This window comes from Vitis vinifera, chromosome 1 (genome assembly GCF_030704535.1).
Source record: "Vitis vinifera cultivar Pinot Noir 40024 chromosome 1, ASM3070453v1".
NCBI classification, from domain to species: domain Eukaryota; kingdom Viridiplantae; phylum Streptophyta; class Magnoliopsida; order Vitales; family Vitaceae; genus Vitis; species Vitis vinifera.
Genome location: NC_081805.1, coordinates 6,501,891 through 6,517,476, shown reverse-complemented (window position 1 = coordinate 6,517,476; position 15,586 = coordinate 6,501,891). Strand labels below are relative to the sequence as shown.

The following is a 15,586-nucleotide window of genomic DNA, read 5'->3' as shown; positions in this document are numbered from 1 at the left end:
CAGATTTAAACAGGTACTCAGTCCATAAATTGATGGTACGCTTCCTTGTATCTATGTAATAGCTAGCTTTGATATCCTTGTAAAAAAGTTTAGAACAATCGAGCACTTAGGCCTTATTTGGGAATTGTTTTTTAAAACAATTTTTTGCTCTCAAGACAAACAAGAAAAAAAGAAAAAAGAAAAAAAGGAAAACACATTTGACAAACAAAAAGCAAAATGTTCTTCAAGACAAAAAATATGGTGTTTTCAGGTGTCCTTTAGTTGTTTAGCATACTTTTTCTACTGTTATTCAGCCATCTGCAAAGCATCTGGAAAAAAGGCACTAAAAACGTAGCTATTAAAATTAATCAGAGTACTCAGATTTTTGTACTTCTTCAGTAAGAAAATTTTCTTTCAATTAATGAATCATCTCATAATATGTTATGATGCAATACCTCAAGCATGACAATCTATGAAATTTGGTAGCAGTCGATTTTGTAGCTAGAAAGAATCTCCCAGGATGTAATTGAAAAATATGCTCCACTTTAGCACCATCAGAAGTAACAATGAGCGCAAGGAAAAACCTGAGCAGACAACCATTCAGTTGGACACAGTGAGTGAGAAGGTGAAATGTTCATATAGACTTACATTTAATTGAATTTTGGAGCTCAAAAAAGTAAGAAAAGTAGTTCCAAATTCTAGAAAGATGAGAGACTTTGGTACCTTGTAGCGTGTCTTTTCCTTCATTGATGTAACTAAGGCGTGATGGATAGTCAGTAAGTATCAAATGGCACCAGGAGTTCCCCCAAACACTTCAGTAGGAAGTCATTATAACTAGAGAAGGTCCCCAGTGAAGTGTTCAAGGGAACTCTAGGGGACACTCGATGTGTTCTTTATCCAACTACTTGTGCCTGCTTGGTAAGCAAGTGCCTAATGAGCCTGCTATTTATTTATAGTGATTTCCTCTCTTTCCACTCGGCCCCATGTTTTTTGGGGCTTGGAGGAGGGGGATACAGCTGTAGGCAAATGAACCTAGTCGCACTTGTGGGTTAGATGAAATTAGAGAAAGGTGGTGATTGTGGCGAGTGGTGCCCATTATTCGATTCTTCCCTTTTCTTTCCTGTCTTCAGGATATCCTTTCCAGCTTTTTCTCTTCTCACAGGGCTACCATACACCAGAATCCGGTATGCACCATGCTAAAATCATTGACAAGTGATCACTCTTATAATTAACTTGACCTTCCATTAATTCAAGACTCTGTCTCTGCATTTAATAATAGCTTTGGTATATATTCATGACAAAACAAGGACATGTCTCAATCTCAGGGATCTTCTGCCCACTAGTCATGATATTATTCTTTTTCTCATCATCCTGCTACTCAGGCCAGGTTCACATTCTGTAGCTTCATTCAGTTGGATTTCCCTGCTCTCAAGTCCACTAGTTCCTTGAGTACTAAACCTACACAAGAGGCCTTTACTACCAACCAATACCCTGAACTGGTTTATGGGACTGAGCAGAGGGTTAAAAATTAGGGAGTACAATCTGCAGGCTCTGAATTTTAGATAAAATATTTGACTTGCCTTCCAACGTTATTAAGTTTTTTTGCAAGCAATTTAACGATATATAAAGATAAATTACAAGGTAATATATATAATCTTTCATCCACAACTGATTTTGGTACTGCTCTGCATGTATTATTTTGAACCCAATTCGCATCTCTAAGCATCCAATGTATAACGTCTTTGTATAAACACCTACTTTGGCAGCATCCAATTCGCATCTCTAGGCTGTAGTCAAAACTGATTTGGTATATAACATCTTACATTCTTGGTTTGAGCCAGTACCTTAAGACAATTAATGTTGTAGTTATATTCCAGCCAGCTAATAAGCTTTCACAAGGTAATTTGATGAACCCAATAAGCTTTGGGATGGTAATTTAAGAGTTCATCAAATTATTGGATCAATTACTTTGTTCACCAAATTTTATTAAGCCTGTAATTTAATTAACAGGATTATAGTCCAGCAGCTCAATAAATGAGAAATAAAAAAGCAATGAAGCTCAAACTTCTTTAGAACTTGCAAGGAGTAAAAAACAGCAGAGTTAAAGGATAATTACGATAATAAAAATGAAAGGGTGTGATCCAAAGGAAAATTCGACATTAATTTCTAGAAACCATTCAACTATATACTTCATATCAATTAATATTTTAAAATAATGTTGGTCTTACGGTTAGGGGTATAAATTCTGGCTACCCAAGCCCTTTGGGTGGCTTGAGCATACTTTTTTGGCTAGAGCTTCGGGTTTGGGTTTATTCTACCAATCTAAGGTCCAAAGTATGGCCCCAAGCACCTCAAGCTTAGGCCTTAGGTTCAATATAATTCCAACTCAAACTTTGAGCCTAAATATAAGTTTGATTTCCATTTTTTAATTTTAAGTTTCATATAGATATTATTTAATAAACTTAAAATTAAAATATTAGCTATAACAACTATCAAATAAATTAATAATTTATAAAATACAAATCAAGACTAACAAACATATGTATAGTAAATACTTTTACATTATATTTTTGGTATTGATAAAATTATGTAACAACTTTAGTTATATATATCTCATTAATTTCATTAATTAGAAATTGAACTTACAAGCACAAACATTTACACCATTAACTTTTACATGCATTATAAAATTTTATACTTTGTCGTTGTAATATATCTCAAATAACATATATGATACATATTAAATTCCAATAATGAAAGCATATTTAATTGCATAATTACGCTAAATTGTTTATGTTTGTACACCATTATTATCATTAAGTTGCATCACTTGCATATATATTAGTAATTCATCATTGACCTTAGTGTTTTGATAACGTTATCAAAGCATACCTATTAGTAATTCATCATTGACCTTACTATTTTGATAATGTTGTCAAGTGGTGATAGTGTTATGGGACTAGTAAAAAGATTTTAAAACATAGAAAAAAAAAAGGATACATGGTAACAATGGTCATAAAGGGGATTTATAAAATGACCTGTGGGTGGGCCAGTTGAGCATCATTATCATCATCAAGTTGCATGACTTGCATATCTATTAGTAATTCATCATTGACCTTAGTGTCTTGATAAAGTTGTCAAAGCATATTTGTTAGTAATTCATCATTGACCTTACTATCTTGATAATGTTGTTAAGTGGTGATAGTGTTATGGGACCAGTAAAAAGATTTTAAAACATAAAAAAAAAAAGATACATGGTAACAATGGTCATAAGGGGGATTTAAAAAATGACTTGTGGGTGGGCCAGTTGAGCATCATTATCATCATCAAGTTGCATGACTTGCATGTCTATTAGTAATTCATCATTGACCTTAGTGTCTTGATAATGTTGTCAAAGCATATTTGTTAGTAATTCATCATTGACCTTACTATCTTGATAATGTTGTCAAGTGGTGATAGTGTTATGGGACTAGTTAAAAGATTTTAAAACATAAAAAAAAAAAGATACATGGTAACAATGGTCATAAGGGGGATTTAAAAAATGTGTCTTGTGTCTGGGCCAATTGAGCCTCGTTATAGCTTTCAAGCCAACTAAGGGTTGAGCTTTGGGCCAAAATAATACAAAAAATCCTCAACCCAAGGTTGACCATAAAATTTTGAGCAAGTTTTGGGTTTGCATTTTTTTTAGTTGAGATGGGCTTTGGGTAGGTTTTTTCCTTTTCATTTATTTTTTACATCCCTTCTTACAAAGTTGTTAATACCACTTATTTGATGGCTTAACTTCTAATATTAATTTGCTTAGTTGAAACGAAATTTTGTGTTTCAAGATTCTCCTTAATTTAATATTGTTCAATATCATTCAACAAAAAAATTGTCATTCAAGAGCCAAGATAAAATAATTTTTTTCCTTGTTATATTATAAGTCTCTTTTTCTTATTTAGAAGTATTGGACTTATAGCAATGTGTTGAAATTTTATTTTTATCTTAAGCAATATTTTTAAAATTATCGACTCATTAGTTTTAATGAGGTCGACACACAACTAAGTGGAGAAAAAATATATATATAAAAAGTACCACTCTCATTAAATAATAATTAGTTTATTATCAAACTATCTAAGGAAAAAAATCAATAATATTTAGAAGCATGTTAAGGTGTAACCATAATAGACAAAGAGATTAAACAAACATATAGAGTATGTAGAGTATGGCAAGGAAATATTTACCTAAATTGTGAAAATGAATATATCTCCTATCATAAATAGTTAAGAATTTTGATTGACCACTATTTTAGATGTATGTTAATATTTTTTATTTTTTGGAGATTTGGAAGAAATGTATATTAATCTTTAACTTGGATATCCTTAAGAGTTCATAGAAGGTTTAATTTATAAGTTAAATAAAGTTATTTATATTTTCAAGCACTTCAAGCCTTGTATTTCAAGCTTAGCTTGAGCATTCTCATAATAAAAATATTTTCTTAAATTGTTGTTGGTCGAAATATTGAATTGGTAGTCTAACATATCCTATCACCCACCATATATGTCGTCCAAATTCTCAGGGATTATAACACATTGTTTAAATTAGTTGAGATGCCAATCAGGCATTTCATGTATCAAGATCAAATAAGAAATTAATGTCCCTACTTGGTAATATGTATATATTAACTGTTAGTTAAAATCCTAAACATTAGGAGAAAAAAGAAATCTGAGAGAGGATGCACTCAGTGCAGCTTGTTCAAATGAGGATGATGCATTTTTTTGCACACATAGGTCTTAAGGATTCTGTAATTCCTAATTAATTATATTCAGTGTCTTCTAATATATTTCTTTCTTCCAACTTTTTCTTGAAGTTTCATATTATATTACACTTGTAATAACAGCCACAAGTCATTTTTTTCCCCCAGTTCATGCTCCAAAATCATTCACAGCTGGTTCACTGGTATATACCTGCTTTAGAACTTGTTTTGTGTACATCTCAAAAGCTCGCCAAAGAGTGGAGTACATAATTCTCTTTTGGATGTCTACCATGGAAGAGAGGTTGTGATTACAGTTAAATGTAACAAATGAAATTCACAGTACAAATTGAAACAATGCTTGATTAGAAATCCACTATTATTTTTCTTAATTTTGAAGGAAATTAATTGCTTGAATTTTCAGTACATCTCAAAAGTTGAAAGTAAAAAATAAAATAAAATAAAACTTGTCGCCATGGAACTGAAATCAAAGGAAACCTTGTGTACCCTATTGTTTCTTCGTCCCAAGCCCAACCAAGATGTACCGAGTTGCTCCTTAATACATAACACGTCTGTTGATGACTTGGTGAAAAGTACACGTTAGCCATCCTTCTGCTAGAATATTTATCCCTGTCCTTAAATAAATGGCACCATAACAAACAAATTAGTCGAACAAAATGTGATTGTTGGGCTGTAATGGCTAACACAGTAGACAGAATTCAACAAAAACTATGAGTTAATTGCAACATATCAAGTAGTTCTTGTTAAAGGAACATGAATTATGTATAGTAAAGATGAGCAGACTCACCATCAACCTTGATCATGCCTGTGGTTGATAGGTATTAAATGACACCAGGAGTTCCCCCAAACACTTCAGTAGGAAGTCATTAAAGAAGATCCCCAGTGAAGTGGTCAGGGGAACTCTAGGGGGCACCTAATGGATTATGTATTCAATACGCATCCAACTTGTTTGGCTTGCTGCTTGGTATTTGGTAAGTCAATAGCCGAATGAGCCTTGTATTTATAGCGAGTTCTCATATTCCCATTTGGCCTCATGTTTTGTGGTACTCCATGGAGGATAAAGCTGTAAGCAAATGAACCTAGTCACACCTATGGGTTAGATGAAATATTGCAAAGCATGGAAGTGATGGTAGTGGCCAATATTCCTGTCTATTCTCCACATATACATCCTTTTCATCCTTTTTTTTTCTCATCTTTATGCAGCATCCTATGCACCAGAATCTGGTATACACTGTGAGTACAAGGGCTTCCCACGTCATGCAGATGCTGTTGAGTTGAATTGATTTTTTTTCCTTTGTAATATGTTGAAGCTATCCTTGTAAAACATGGGCTAAGGCTAAATGGGCCGAGTCTTATTGTTTTAAATGGGTTTTAGGGTTAGGGTTTGTAAACTCTATAAATAGGTGGCTTGGGAAAACATATGTAAGTAAGAAGGTGCATGAGCCGTCTTTCAATAGTGAAATAGAATTGCTCGCTCTCTGCCCGTGGACGTAGATCACTTTGATCGAACCACGTAAATCTTGTGTTTGTTCTTGTGTGATTGTTTTCTTCCATTATTCCGCGATTCTATTGTTTGCTTGCTTAACAAGTGGTATCAGAGCCCACAAACACCTGGGTTCAGATCTGCAGAAGGAAGATGTCTTCACAGAAATTCGAAGTTGAGAAGTTCAATGGGTCGAATGATTTCACCTTGTGGAAGCTGAAGATGAAGGCGCTTCTGGTTCAGCAGAAGTGTGCACAAGCAATAGAAGGGGAAGAAAAATTACCTGTAGGATTGACAGCAGCAGAGAAGGAGGAAGTTGTGTCTAGGGCACATAGTGCGATTCTATTGAGTCTAGCAGATGAAGTTCTGAGGGAAGTAGCTGATGAAACTACTGCAGTTGGCTTGTGGAGGAAGCTTGAAAGCAAGTACCAGAAAAAGTCACTGACCAACAGGCTTTATCAGAAAAGGCGATTGCATACTTTGAAGATGTCAGAAGGTATGCAGGTAAGAGATCACCTTGACAACTTTAACAGAATTATTTTAGACTTGAATGAAGTTGGTGTTAAAGTTGAGGAAGAGGATCAAGCCATGATTTTGTTATGTTCTTTGCCTAGCTCTTATGAAAATTTTGTAGATACTATGATGTATGGTAGGGATAGTATCTCGATAAATGATGTTAAGGATGCTCTACAGTCTAAAGAATTGCAGAAATTAGTTTCTGGTTATGGGGAAGGCAGTGTGGAGACTGGGTTAACTGTGAGTAGGGGCAGGAGCATGGAACGAAATGGTGGAGGACGTAGTAAGTCGCGTCCTAAATCGAAGGCTGCAATGAGATGCTTTCACTGTAAAGAGAAAGGGCACTTTAGAAAGAACTGTCCACAAAGGCAGAAGGGAATTGGTCAGGGGTCGAATGGAAATGCGCAGGTTGTAGTAGCTCAGAAAGATTCTGAAAAACAGGATAGTTCTGACGAGGGAGAAGGAGGAGATGTTTTAACTGTTAGTACATCTAGCTCTGCAGAATCATGGATCTTGGATACTGGTGCTTCGTATCACATGGCTTATTCACGAGATCTGTTCACTACTTTTAAAGAGTGGAACGGAAGTGTAAAGTTGGGAGATGATGGGGAGCTGGGTGTCAAAGGCAGTGGTTCTGTGCAGATTAAAATGTATGACGGGTTGGTTAGGACATTGAATGCTTGGTATGTTCCTGGACTGCGAAAGAATTTGATCTCTGTGGGTACACTGGATAAAAATGGGTACACATTCTCTGGGAGTGGTGGAGTTCTTAGGGTGTCAAAAGGAGCTCTTGTGGTGATGAAAGGCAGATTACAACATGGGATTTACACATTGATGGGAAGTTCAGTGTTGGGAACGGCGGCTGTGTCAAGCTCCATGGCTATTGATTCTGTAGAGAAGAAAGATAATTGTACTGAGTTGTGGCATCGAAGATTGGGACACATGAGTGAGAAAGGGCTCTCTATCTTGAGTAAGCAAGGGCTATTAAGTGGTGCTGAGACCGGGAAGCTGAAATTCTGTGAAACTTGTGTTATGGGTAAACAACGTAGGGTGAAGTTCAGTATGGGTAGTCACACTACTAATGGAGTTCTTGAGTATATTCACTCTGATTTATGGGGTCCTTCTCCGGTGGAGTCTCATAGTGGATGCAGGTACTATGTTACTTTTATTGATGACTTTTCTAGAAAGGTGTGGGTGTACTTTCTGAAAGCAAAGGATGAAGTGTTTGGGAAGTTCAAGGAGTAGAAGACTATGGTGGAGAAACGGACTGGAAAAGTAGTCAAGACACTCAGAACAGATAATGGGTTGGAATTCTGTAACAAGGATTTCGACGAGTTCTGCAGAAAAGAAGGTATAGTGAGGCACCGTACTGTACGACATACGCCACAGCAAAATGGAGTTGCAGAACGGATGAACCAAACACTTGTACAACGTGCTAGATGCATGAGGATAGACGCTGGGTTGTCGAAAAAGTTCTGGGCTGAAGCAGTTAACACTGCTGCTTATCTGGTAAATAGATCGCCATCGACTGCAATTGATTTTAAGACTCCTCAAGAGGTATGGTCCGGTAAACCCTCTAATTATTCTGGCTTGAAAATATTTGGTTGTCCTGCATATGCTCATGTTAGTGATGGCAAGCTGGAGCCTAGGGCAATGAAATGCATATTTCTAGGGTATGCGACTGGGGTGAAAGGTTATCGTCTGTGGTGTACTGAAGATAGAACCCCAAAATTTATTATTAGCAGAGATGTGACCTTTGATGAATCTGCTATGTTTGGCCAGAGGAAGGAGTTTGGTGATCTTGCAGGTACTAGTAAAACTGATCTGGGTGCTAACCAGAAGGTGGAGTTTGAGGTCGATGCTCCAATGGAAAATGGTGTAGATGACACATCTGAAGAACAACCCGTGATCGACCAGAATGATTCACAGAGTATAGCAGCACTTAGACCAAGAAGGGAAATCCGGAGACCTATGAGGTATGTGGATTGTGTTAGTGCTAACATCACTAATCCTGTTGCTTTTGCTTTAGCAGTGGCTGAAGAGATAAGAAGGGAGGAACCAAGGTCGTATAAGGAGGCGATGGAAAGTAAAGACTCGAAAAAGTGGCTAAGTTCCATGGATGACGAGATGGCATCATTGAGAAAGAATCAAACTTGGGAGCTTGTGCCTTTGCCTGAAGGAGTGAAACCTGTTAATTGTAAATGGCTTTTCAAAATAAAGGATGGGATTTCAGAGGATGAACCACCTAAGTACAAATCAAGGCTTGTGGCGAAGGGTTTTTCACAAAAGGAGGGGATTGACTACAATGAAGTGTTCTCACCTGTTGTGAAGCATAAATCTATTCGAGTCCTCTTAGCGATGGTAAGCGTTTTTAACTTGGAGCTTGATCAACTTGATGTTAAAACTGCTTTTCTGCATGGAAATCTAGAAGAGGAAATTTATATGAAACAACCTGAGGGATTTGTTGATTCTGAAAAGTCTGATCATGTGTGTTTTTTGAAGAAGTCCTTGTATGGGTTGAAGCAATCTCCTAGGCAATGGTACAAGAGGTTTGATGCATTTATGGTTTCTCATGAGTTTATGCGAAATCAGTATGATAGTTGTGTTTACTTTAAAACATTGCCTGATGGCTCATTTATTTATCTGTTGCTATATGTGGATGACATGTTGATTGCAGCTAAGAATCGAGTTGAGATTAACAAACTGAAACAGTTGTTGAGTAGTGAGTTTGAGATGAAAGATTTGGGTGCAGCTAAGAAAATCTTGGGGATGGAGATTTGGAGAGACAGAGATGCAGGCTTGTTGTATGTCTCACAGCAAAAATACATTGAGAAGTTAATGCAGGCTTTCCATATGGATCACTCTAAACCGGTGAGTACTCCATTGGCTCAACATTTTAAATTTGATCATAGTACATTGCCTAGCACTGATGAGGAGGTGGAGTACATGAAGAGTGTGCCTTACTCTAGTGTGGTTGGTAGTTTAATGTATGCTATGGTGTGCACTAGACCAGATCTTGCTTTTGCTGTTAGTGTTGTAAGCAGATTCATGAGTAATCCTGGTAAAGCTCACTGGGAAGCCGTCAAGTGGATTATGCGATATTTGAAGGGTTCAAGTAGTGTATGCTTGGTGTATGGGAATGGTGATGTATCTAGTGGATTGGTTGGGTTTACTGATTCTGATCATGGAGGAGATCTCATGAAGAGAAGATCATTGACCTGTTATATTTTCACTCTGTTTGGGTGTGCTATTAGCTGGAGAGCTTCTTTGCAGCCAACAGTTGCTTTGTCTACAACTGAAGCGGAATACATGTCCTTGACAGAAGGGGTGAAAGAAGGTATGTGGTTAAATGGTTTTCTTGGCAGCTTGGGTTTGAATTTGTCTAAGCCGGTTATCTATTGTGATAGTCAAAGTGCTTTGTGTTTGGCAAAGAATCCTGTTTATCATGAGAGGACAAAACATATTGATGTTAGGTTGAACTTTATTTGTGATGTGATCGAAGAAAAGTTATTCTCCATTGAGAAGGTTGCCACGGAAGTTAATCCTGCAGATATGTTGACTAAGCCAATTACTACTGAAAAGTTCAAGCATAGCTTGGACTTGGTGAATGTTTGCAAAGTTTGAGCTTGAGGCCCTTCGGGGCGTAGCAGATGAGTAGTTCTATATTCTGAATTGAAAGAAGAAAGAAAACTCAATTCAAGGTGGAGAATTGTTGAGTTGAATTGATTTTTTTTCCTTTGTAATATGTTGAAGCTATCCTTGTAAAACATGGGCTAAGGCTAAATGGGCCGAGTCTTATTGTTTTAAATGGGTTTTAGGGTTAGGGTTTGTAAACTCTATAAATAGGTGGCTTGGGAAAACATATGTAAGTAAGAAGGTGCATGAGCCGTCTTTCAATAGTGAAATAGAATTGCTCGCTCTCTGCCCGTGGACGTAGATCACTTTGATCGAACCACGTAAATCTTGTGTTTGTTCTTGTGTGATTGTTTTCTTCCATTATTCCGCGATTCTATTGTTTGCTTGCTTAACAGATGCTACTAGTGGTCTTCACCCGGTGACCACGTCTGAGGCTTCTCCTCCATCAACTCATGCCTTACACATTTAAACAGGTAATCAGTCCATAAATTGATGGCACGCTTCCTTTTATCTATGTAATAGCTAGCTTTGATATCCGTGAAAAAAATGTTTTGAACAATCGATCACTTAGTTCCTATTTGAGAATTGCTTTTTAAAACAATTTTCCGTTTTCTAGAAGACTAAAACAAAAGAAAAATATGAAAACACATAAAGACAAAACACCATTTTATGTTCTTAAAGATAAAAAATATAGTGTTTTCAAACATTTTTTAGTTGTTGAGTTATTTTCACTTGTTTTTTTATTATTTTAAAAGTAATTATATAAATATGAAGAATAATTCAAATAAAACATTACAAATGAAAGTTATTTTTAAAATATATTTAAAACATAAAAAGTATGTTAAAAACATTTTAACTCTGTTTGGTAATTGTTTTAGAAAATAGTTCTAAAAAATCAAATTTTGAGAAGAATATTTTAAATTTAATTTTTTTTTTTTGTAAAATAAAGGTCTTTTCAGGAACTTGAAATTTTTTTAACTTGTTTTTTTTTTAATTTTTTTAATTTTTATGTTTTTACCTTTATACGTAGTTCTTAGTTTTTAATTATTTTTTATATTTGTATAATTATTTTTTAAAACAACTCTAAAAAAATAAGTGAAATTTTTTTAAATGATTAAAAGATATTATCTGAAAATACATTGATTTATGTTTTTAAGAACATAAAACTGTTTTCTGGACTTTAAACATGGTTTTTTTTTTTTTTTTTTTGGAGAACAAAAAACTTTTTTTTAAAAATAGTTACCAAGCAGGGTCTTCAAACATGCTTTTGTTCTACAAAATATAAGGTCTTATTTGACAACTATTTTCAAAAACAATATTGAAAAATAATTTTTAAAAATAGTTTTTTGAAAACTATTCTCATATAATTTGTAGAATAAATGTTTATTTGAGAGCCTCAAATATTTTAACATGTTTTTTCTATTTTTTTTAAATATGTTTTAAAAATAATTTTTATATGCAGTTTTTTTATTTTTAATTATTCTTCGTATTTGTATAACTATTTTTTAAAATAACCCTAAAAAAACAAATGAAAAGAAATTAAAACAACTAAAAGATATTCCTTGAAAACACCATGTTTTCTATTTTTAAATTGTTTTTTAGTTATCAATCTGTCTTTTTTTTTTTTTCTAATTATGGAGAATAAAAAATTATTTTTTAAAATAGTTACCAAACAAGATCTTACTTTTTCTAATCTTTCCTATCGTCTTCCATGCTTAGCCAACTAGCTTCAACTTCTACTCATTTACATGGATTTATCTGCTCCCAAAGCTACTCTTTGGCATAAGCACTTGTTCAATTTTTAGAGATGTTGGATGTCAGCTCCCTCATGTGAGAGGGTAGTTTAATAAAAACAAACTACATATGGTTGGCATCACAACCATTTATGTTAAGTTTGCAAAGATTCAAATGCCCAACCAAAAATAATTGACTTTGAAATCATCAATTCCTAATGATATAATGTGAGAAGTGAAAAATGATTAATACATATCTAAATGCATTCCAAAATTATTGAACAAATTTATATTGTATTTTGTTGCTATAATCCATTGTGTGATTTCTTTCTAACAAAAAGAAAATAGTTGATTCAGATCTATGAGCATTAAAAAACAGGTCTTAATTTGTATTTTTTTTTTTAATTTTATAAAACTTGGGTTGAGTCTCAAAGGTGATGAAATGCAAGTTTGCTCATGCCTTCTGCCATGGAATGGTAGGGTTTTTTTTTTTTTTTTTTCAAAGTATATATTCATTCCAAGAAATATTGCAATTATGTGAATCTAACTTGCGATGAATACTTATTTTGCATACCTTTCCACGATTATCTACCTCCTGCAAAAAAAAACTAGAAAAAAGACACTAAAAACGTAGTTGTTAAAAATGAGGCTTATTTAGACAAATAGGTCAAAATAGCCATAAAATTGAAAAAATGACTTCTCTCTTTAGTTTTGCTAAAAGTTAACCCATTTTGGACACTTCTGCTATTTTTATTTTGTTTCCCTCCAAAAGCATCATCTTCCCTTTTATTTTGTTCATTTCGTCTTTTTCCAACTCATTTTATCTCTCAAACTCTTTTGTTTTTTCTTTTCCCACCCTAACTTTGATCATAACATAGTCTCTTTCACTATATGGCTTCATCTCTATGTGTGACTTCAAACTTTCCTTCTTTCTTGTCTCATGAATATCCATTGTATTTTTAATTTGCTTTATCATCTCATAATGTTGTGTTTATCCTCTTATCTCTCAAACAACTTGTTTTTATTCTCATTCAAGATGTCCTTTTCAATTGCATTGCTGATTACTACTCAAAAAGTGCTATTTGATAGCCTATAATTAATCCTTTTAAACACTTTTGAGTAGTAGTTTAGGCCTTTTAACTCAATTGGCATGTTAAGGACCCTTTAAAGCAATTTTGATCAAATTGTGTAAGTTTTGGTGTTTTTGTTAGTAATTTGATCACCAAAACAATCCAAGAATGAGGGAGAATTGTATATAGTTCATGGAAAAGCAATGAAGAGCTCAAATTCATGAAGAACCAAGCTTTGGAGCTCCATAGCCCTTTGCCAAAGTCGTTCAAAGTATGCAAGGAGAGAGGAAAAACAGAGTGAAGAAAACAGAGGAAAGCTAGTTGCAGTTTTCTTTTGCACTTTTGGAGCACTTTCCAAAGTCCATTTTCTACATTCTATATACCATTTCAAAGCTCAGGAAGTCAAGAATCCAATGCTTCAAACGGTGTGCAATTCGGAGTTGAAACGAAGGAGTTACAGCCATTGCAAGCAGATCACTCCAAAGTGTTGCGAAATCAGCCTTTTGTTGCGAGAATTTCGCAGCCTTTTTGTACAGTGCTATGGAATTCCTCCTGAAGCTACCCTATACATGCCGCAAGCTGGAACGCTGAGAACCTCAAGGAGGAAGCCAATTTCGCAGCCCTGCGAGTTTAACTTGTTGTTGCGAAAATATTTCGCAGCCCTCTTGGGTGTCTGCGAAATCTCGCAGACACCATTTTCACCTGCGAAATGGTCCTTAATGCTTCCCGATATTTGCCACCGACTCTTTTGGATATTTTTCTTCAGATATTTTTGTATAAATTTCCATTTTCTCCTTGTATTCAGCCACTCATGTAATTCCTTAGCTAGGAAGTATCCAAGGAAGGGTAAATTACCTTCTATATAAACTCTCTTGTAAACACTCTCAGGAGACGCTCGGGGAAGTATGTAATATGTAATCCAATATATAGAATCAAGGAACAGAGCACTTGCTCTGTTTTTGATATATATTCTTGTCTTCTCTTTCATTTTCATTTTCTAGCCAACCAAACTCTGAGGATTTTTCCACAGAGGATGAGAGGCTAAGCTTTTTGTCTCTTGGAGTGAGGAAATCCGGGTAAGTTTCCACATGCATAAATTGGAAGTTTTGTTGTTTTAGTTTTTAATGAAGAGAAAGTGTGACCCGTTAGTGATTTCTATGTTTTTAGTTAACTTAAAACGCCTTTAAATCACCTGGGCCAACACTTGGTAAGGCAAGTGATTTCCAACCATGGAAATGCACTAGTTTACCCCTTGCGAACCTCTGGGAGGTGACTTGTAGGTAGGATTTTCTGGAATTGCCAACACTTGGTAAGCTTTTGGACTCTAAGGAGACATCCATTAGTTATCTCTTGCGAGCTTGAGAAGGGAAGTCCAAGGTTAAAGATCATCTTGAATGGTAAGTGCTCGTGAGAGGTATGAGCCATTGCAAGGTGCATCAGTGAGAGGGATTTAGTGTTTGAACCCATTAATGGGAAGCATCTGTACAACACCGGTTAGAGAATTAACTATATGTTAATTCTCTAATGCGAGGAAAAGAAACAAGTGACCGGAACTCCCTTTTTGTATGAGGAATCTGAGCCTAGTGATCTGAACTCCAAGAAACATTTTTCTTTATAAGTAAAATCAGTTACTATTTTTGGTTAGCTTAAAACCAATCTTTTTTCATTCAAACATCTTTATGTTTTCTTTTAAAGCTAACCTTGAAATGAAAAGGCACCAATTCAGCTTTGAATTAATATCATTTGCAAAGTGAAAACTCATCCCAGTGAACGATCCTAGAGCCACTATGCTATAGTAGCTTTGTCTTTGCTACCCTAGTATATGGTGTAATAGGTTATAAATTTTGTTGATTAATCCCTCAATCAAGGAGCACCAGCTGGACACGAATCAGCTGAGACACCAATTAGGCATGAATCAAATGACGCCGTTGCCGGGGACCGAACCTCGAATCAAATGGTGCCATTGCCACTGCCACTGCTAGGGACGAATCAATTGCCTCTAAAAACATCAAACAAATAATTTTTATATGTAGTTTTTTATTTTTAATTATTCTTTGTATGTGCATCCAACTTGTTTGGCTTGCTGCTTGGTATTTGGTAAGTCAATTGCCGAATGAGCCTTGTATTTATAGCAAGTTCTCATATTCCCATTTGGCCTCATGTTTTGTGGTACTCCATGGAGGATAAAGCTGTAAGCAAATGAACCTAGTCACACCTATGGGTTAGATGAAATATTGCAAAGCATGGAAGTGATGGTAGTGGCCAATATTCCTGTCTATTCTCCACATATACATTCTTTTCACCCTTTTTTTTTCTCATCTTTATGCAGCATCCTATACAGAAGAATCTGGTATACACTGTGAGTACAAGGGCTTCCCACGTCATGCAGATGCTACTAGTGGTCTTCACCCGGTGA

At 35.2% G+C, this 15,586-nt stretch overlaps 1 long non-coding RNA gene and 2 other non-coding genes across 3 annotated transcripts; all 3 read right to left on the bottom strand.

Annotated features, from left to right (window-relative positions):
* Positions 1–766: 766 nt before the first annotated feature.
* MIR395M (microRNA MIR395m) lies at positions 767–858 on the bottom strand. Its single transcript, NR_127814.1, has one exon. It is a non-coding gene; the product is annotated as a microRNA MIR395m (primary transcript).
* A 4,214-nt stretch (positions 859–5,072) lies between these two features.
* LOC132253651 (uncharacterized) lies at positions 5,073–5,774 on the bottom strand. Its single transcript, XR_009465556.1, has 2 exons — positions 5,520–5,774; positions 5,073–5,346 (listed from the first exon to the last, which is right to left on the bottom strand). It is a non-coding gene; the product is annotated as an uncharacterized LOC132253651 (long non-coding RNA).
* MIR395J (microRNA MIR395j) lies at positions 5,558–5,643 on the bottom strand. The gene has a single exon (NR_127811.1). It is a non-coding gene; the product is annotated as a microRNA MIR395j (primary transcript).
* Positions 5,775–15,586: the final 9,812 nt, after the last annotated feature.